At 42.9% G+C, this 5,450-nt stretch overlaps 1 pseudogene; it reads left to right on the plus strand.

The window, feature by feature from the left end:
- The first annotated feature begins 3,239 nt into the window (after positions 1-3,239).
- Positions 3,240-3,653, plus strand: LOC123798037 (small ribosomal subunit protein uS8 pseudogene; annotated as a pseudogene).
- Positions 3,654-5,450: the final 1,797 nt, after the last annotated feature.

The raw sequence follows: 5,450 nt of genomic DNA on the forward strand, positions 1-5,450 counted from the left end.
ATGAGTAGTGATAAATGGCTACCATCAGTGGGTGTCAACCCAGTATCCCGCTCTGTTCAAGATGTTCCATGTGCTTCCCTTCAGAACCTCCATCAACATGGTAACATTGATGTTCTCAAAGACGAGGAAACTGAGGCTCGAAGAGGCTCAACACACTGAAAGATCTCAGAGTCTGTAAATAACGGAGCTGTGACTTGAACGTGGATTGTTTGCCTTCAGAGGCTGTGCGCTTTCTACTATGCTTCACAACCTATGTGGATAGAGTCGTGCATAGATTTTTGGCTCTCCTGTAACTCTCATCTTTAATAACTAGCATGCAGTCAAAACAAAAGTGAGTATGAGGGAAAATTACATACAGAATAAATTTTGTAATTATAAGGAAAGAAAAAGAAGAAAACAGTCAAGCTGTGGCAGAGCAAACTCCAAAGCAATCAAGAGGCTTCTACACCCTTGGTTTTCTTTAAAGACGCTGTATTTCATTCCTTTGAAAACTCTAGCTTCGGAATGAAGGTGGCATACTGTGGGAAGACCAAGGAAATTAAACTTTCTTAATCTTATTGATTCCTATTCCTTTCATTCCATCTGTTTCCTTGGCATGGCGAAGGGGGTGACGATCAATGCAGAGTAAGTCGGCTCTGTCAGTCAGAAGATGGGAGCTGACAAACCAGACACAGGCTTGGGAAGGCCTTCCATGAAGAAAAAAATCTGTGCCAGATGACAGGACTCACGGAGAGTCTGACAAAATGTTGCAGACAATCAGGAAGCGTCTGATCCAGATTTCATAGATAATAAGCAGACTCTTTTCCGTGTGCAGGCGCATAGATTTGAATATTTCTGGTCAAGTGCCTCATTTTTGCACAGAACAGGAAGTAAATAGAACGGTGAAAAGTAAAAGGAAAGGGGCCCAAATGGGGGTCAAAAATAAAAGAAAAACAAACAACTACATTGGTACTACAGAAACCTTGAGTATTTTGAGTTCATAGTTTATGATAGAATGATGTGAGGGAAAATGCTTCATAAATTAATATTTCTAGTATCATTATTAGAGTGAAAATACAATGGGATTTCAGGAGTTTTCTATAGCTTAGAACCTTCTTTAAAATCACAGAAGCACTCAGTTGCTGTTCTACCATAAAGAGCATATTTTGCCATTTCTGTAAGGTTGTCTCCAACATAAACTCTACAATAGCCATTTAAAATGATGACTTTTGCACATGAAAGAATCTAAATCAGATCCCTAGACAGACTTGTGATTAAATTCTATTCAGAGATATAAATTCTATGTGTCCTTAAGCGCTCCATGCCAAAGGGGCTTCTACTGTGGCAGAGGAGACACTGAAATGGACAATCAGCTCATCAGTGAAAGTTTATTTTGTTAGAAGTCAGGAGACCCATCTATGGCAAGGCTGGAAAAGGAATCAGTGTTACTATTTTGGTGCTTCCTTCCCCACACCCTCCCCATTAAGCTACTATCATCAACAAAAGGCATCATGTTATCTCTTTGCTTGCTTTCTCCTGGACTTGGAGGCTCTCATCAAAACAGATGAGGAGTGTCAAAAACTGTCATGCTCTGAAAGCACAAGACTGATGTAGAAAATCCAAAAGTGAATAATTTGGTTGTAAAATCCCCTTGATCAACTCCCATAATTCAATTGTTATAGATTGAATTGTGTCCCTCACAAAAAAGACGTTGGAGTCCTAATCCCCAGTACCTCAGAATGAGACCTTATTTGGAGACAGGGTTTTTATAAAAGTAATGAAATTAAAATGATGTCATTAGGTTGGGCCCTAATCCAATATGACTAGGGCCCTTATAAAAAGGAGAAATTTGGATGCAGGGAGAGGTATCCCATAGGGCCATATGAAGAGAGAGAATATGGTTGTTCACAGAGAGAACACGGTTATCTAGAAGCCACAGAGAGAGCCTTGGAGCAAATCTTTTCCTTACAGCCCTGAAAGAACCAACCCTGGCATTGTCTAGGATTCAGATATCTAACTTCCAGAATTGTGAAACAATAAATGTGTGTTCTTTAAGCCACCCCATGTGTGGTACTTGCCTTACGGCAGTCCCAGCAAAAGAATATAGATTTTGGTATTGGGAAGTAGGGTGCTGCTGTAACAAATACTTAAAAGTGTGGAAGTGCTTTGGAATAAGGTAATAAGTGGAAGCTGGAAGAGTTTTTAGGGCATGAGAGAAAAAAACCTAGACGGCCTCGAAAAGAATGTTGCTGAAAATGTAAGTGCTTGAGGTGGAAATGAGGAGCATTTAATTAGAAATTGGAGGAAAGACAGTCTTTGCTAGAAAGTGGTAGAGGATTTGGCTGGACGGTGTTCCCTGGAATGGAAAGTAGAACTTAAAAATGTTGAGCTTGGAGGGCAACCCTCTCGGGTCCCCTCCCTCCTCAGGAGCTTTGTACTATCACTTTGTTATTGCTCAATAAACCTTGCTTTGCTGCCCACCCCCCCACACACACACAAAAGATGAGCTTGGATATTTAATTGAAGAGATTTCTAAGCAAAGTGTTGAAGGCACAGCTTGGTTTCTCCTTGCTGCTTACAGTAAGATAAAAGAGGAGAGAGAGAAATTGAACAAGCAAAAAGGATCCAGAACTTGAAGAGTTGGAAAATACTCTGCCTATCCATTTTGCAACAAAGTGACAGCATGCTCTGGAGAAAACTCCTGTGTCCCCGAACAACCATTTGCCACAGAGATTAGGCCTGTGACTTGTGGATGTAACCACCCTTCTCAGTAGAAACAGTGCCAGCCTGGTCTGGAGGGGACAGAGCCAGGACAAAATGAAGGAAGGCTGTCAGACTTCTGGGATTCTACTGGCAGGAAATGGGCTGATAGGGGTATTCGGCATCGAACATGTGTTCATGTTCAAGAAAGGGAAGAATGACCCAAAAGGCCGTTCAGAGGCTTGTGGCCACTGCCACCAAGGGCCCAGAAGACAGGCTCAGGAGGTGGGGCGGTCTCCTTCTTGGTGCCAGAGGGCAGGGCAACCTCCTCCATTCCACACTGCAAAACCAGCCTCTTCATCGTCCTCAGCTTCCCCTCCTGACTTCCCTGTTTCTGTGGTCTCACTTTCAGTAACCCAAGTTCAAAACCTGTCATTAGTGACCCCTTTCCTTTCACTCAATTCAATTAGGCAGCTGGTCCTGTCGATTCTTCCACTCTTCACAATGATTACTGTTGCCAAGGACTGTACTTTTAGTAATAAAATTGTTTGTTCTTTCCACCATCTTTCAGTGCTGCCATAGTGACGCACATGAATGTCCTGGTGGATGCTCTCAAGAGCATTAACAATGCTGAAAAGAGAGGTAAATGCCACATTCTTGTTAGGCCATGCTCCAAAGTCATCATCTGGTTTCTAACTATGATGATGAAGTGTGGTTACTTTGGTGAATTTGAAATCCTTGATGATTACACAGCCGGGAAAATTGGTGTGAACCTCACAGGCAGGTTAAACAAGCGTGGAGTGATCGGCCCCAGATTTGAAGAACAACTCAAAGATCTAGAGAAATGGCAGAATAATCTGCTCCCGTCCCACCAGTTTGGTTTCACTGTACTGACAACCTCGGTTGGCATCATGGACCATGAAAACGCAAGAGGAAAACACACAGGAGGGAAAATCCTGGGATTCTTTTTCTAGGGACGTAATACATACATGCAAATAAAGTGCCTCAACAGAACAAAAAAAAAAAAAAAAGAAAAAGAAAAAATGCATTCTTAAGCAGTTTTACAACATGGTGCTAAGAACTTTATGTGGCTTCTGTTCTTTAATCCTTATAACCATGCAATGTGATAGTATACTATTCATATTCATTTTACAGCTAAGAAAATTGAGGCTCAGACAGGTACTGAATGACTCTATTTGCCCAAGATCACACAGTGAAGAAGAGTCTGAGAACAGAAACTTGAACCAGATCTTCCAGAGCCCTGAACCACACTCTTAACTGACACACTCCCTCCTTTAAAACATCTCTTATGGTTGTTTCTTCCTGTCCATTCCTACTATTACTAACATAGCTTCATAACCCTTTTATTCATAACCGATTCCCTCACCCTTTTATTACTACACAAATCTCCTTGCATTTCTCCCTTACTCCAGTCTATCCTCCTTCCAAATGGTCTTTTTGATCTCATCTAAAAACAAAAATTCTATCTTTGACTTAATTCTTAGCTCAAGGACTTTCGGTGACTTCTCAAAACCTGTAGGATAAAGCCGAAATATCATAGACGGGCATTTCACTGTATCTTTACTCATCATGCCATTTTTTAAAATCTTGCCCACCTAAATGTCCAGTCTCTTTGTGAAAACTTACCTGTTAAACTTTTATCTGAGCATTTCACTAGACAAATGTTCCCTGTCCTTGAAATGCTACCATTTGTAATATTCATCTAAAACAATCTCAGGTTTAAGATGACAACCACAGAGCCCGCAATCGTCATCTTCCCTCAAAATTCCCTCTCCCAGAGTTCTCTGTCTACCTACAACTATTTACCATCCACCTGAAATCTGTTGCTGCTTCTGACTGCTCCTCTTCACCTTATCTGCTGCCAAATCTTATTACTTGTTCTGTCACTAAAGCTCTCTTCCATCTATCCCTTTCCATCCTCACTATCCCGGGTCTCATTCATGCTCTTCAGATTTGAGAACATAAGAGAACTACCATTAGGTTAAATTTCCACCCCAAAATGAGCAAAGGTTGACAGGGGAGAGAGGCCAGAGGGGAGAGACTCAGGAGAGAGATGACCGCAGCCTACCTGGAAAGATCTAAACCCACAGAGAATGGAGAGAGAATAAAATCCACAGGAACAGGCAGGGGGTGGACGGTGGCAGGTGCTAAAAGCTTGAAGATGAGGAATTTGAGGAAAAGAAAAACCAAGGTAGGAGAGAGGTGACTGTGACTATGAATCAGGTCTTTTTAATTAACTTTTAGAAGACAAGTAATGTTTGGTATTCCCTTTAAGTCACATTTCGGCTGTTACTATTGGGCGTCTTTGACACAGGGGTCTTCTCTGAATCAAGGCAGGTGGTCTTCTAGCTCTACCTTCTCTACAACTCAGCTCTCAAATGCCTAACAACTACTTCTGCGTGACATTCGAGGCTCTGAACCAATGGCCCCAACCCACCATTCCTCAGCACCACTGCCCCTGACCTGCCAGCCCCATCACTGTGCCCCCCCTTGCTGGCCCCAACACTATGTCCCCTCACACCTGCTGGCCCCATCACTGTTCTCCCCACCTTGCCGGCCCCATCACTGTGGTCCCCACATCTGCCAGCCCATCACTGTGTCCTCCCCACTTGCCAGACCCCATCACTGTGTCCCCCACCCCAGGCCAGCCCCATCACTGTGCACCATCAACAGCTTCCTTCTCCACATGCATCCCTACCCATGCTCTTCTCCACTGACACTACCTGCCTCTCAAAATCTTCTCCATTTCC

The sequence above is a fragment of the Ursus americanus genome, chromosome 1 (assembly GCF_024610735.1).
Source record: "Ursus americanus isolate L20-20 chromosome 1, mUrsAme1.1.p, whole genome shotgun sequence".
NCBI classification, from domain to species: domain Eukaryota; kingdom Metazoa; phylum Chordata; class Mammalia; order Carnivora; family Ursidae; genus Ursus; species Ursus americanus.